The sequence below is a fragment of the Mus caroli genome, unplaced genomic scaffold, assembly GCF_900094665.2.
Source record: "Mus caroli unplaced genomic scaffold, CAROLI_EIJ_v1.1 scaffold_22955_1, whole genome shotgun sequence".
In the NCBI taxonomy this organism is placed as follows: Eukaryota; Metazoa; Chordata; class Mammalia; order Rodentia; family Muridae; genus Mus; species Mus caroli.
The window spans coordinates 1,955-2,417 of NW_018390828.1; positions in this window are offsets into that span (position 1 = coordinate 1,955).

Below are 463 nucleotides of genomic sequence, written 5' to 3' on the forward strand. Positions count from 1 at the left end.
CAGCTTCCACATGTATGTGAGCTTTCTATTATTTATATTGTTATTGAAGATCAGCCTTAGTCCGTGGTGATCTGATAGGAATGCATGGGACAATTTCAATATTTTTGTATTTGTTGATGCCTGTTTTTTGACCAATTATATGGTCAATTTTGGAGAAGTTACCATGAGGTGCTGAGAAGAAGGTATATCCTTTTGTTTTAGGATAAAATTTTCTGTAGATATCTGTTCAATCCATTTGTTTCATAACTTCTGTTAGTTTCAATGTGTCTCTGTTTAGTTTGTTTCCAGGATCTTTCCATTGATGAAAGTGAGGTATTTTTTTAAATTTTTATTAGGTATTTTCCTCATTTACATTTCCAATGCTATCCCAAAAGTCCCCCCCAACCCCCCCATCCCCCTACCCACCCACTCCCCCTTTTTGGCCCTGGCATTCCCCTGTACTGGGGCATATAAAGTTTGCACG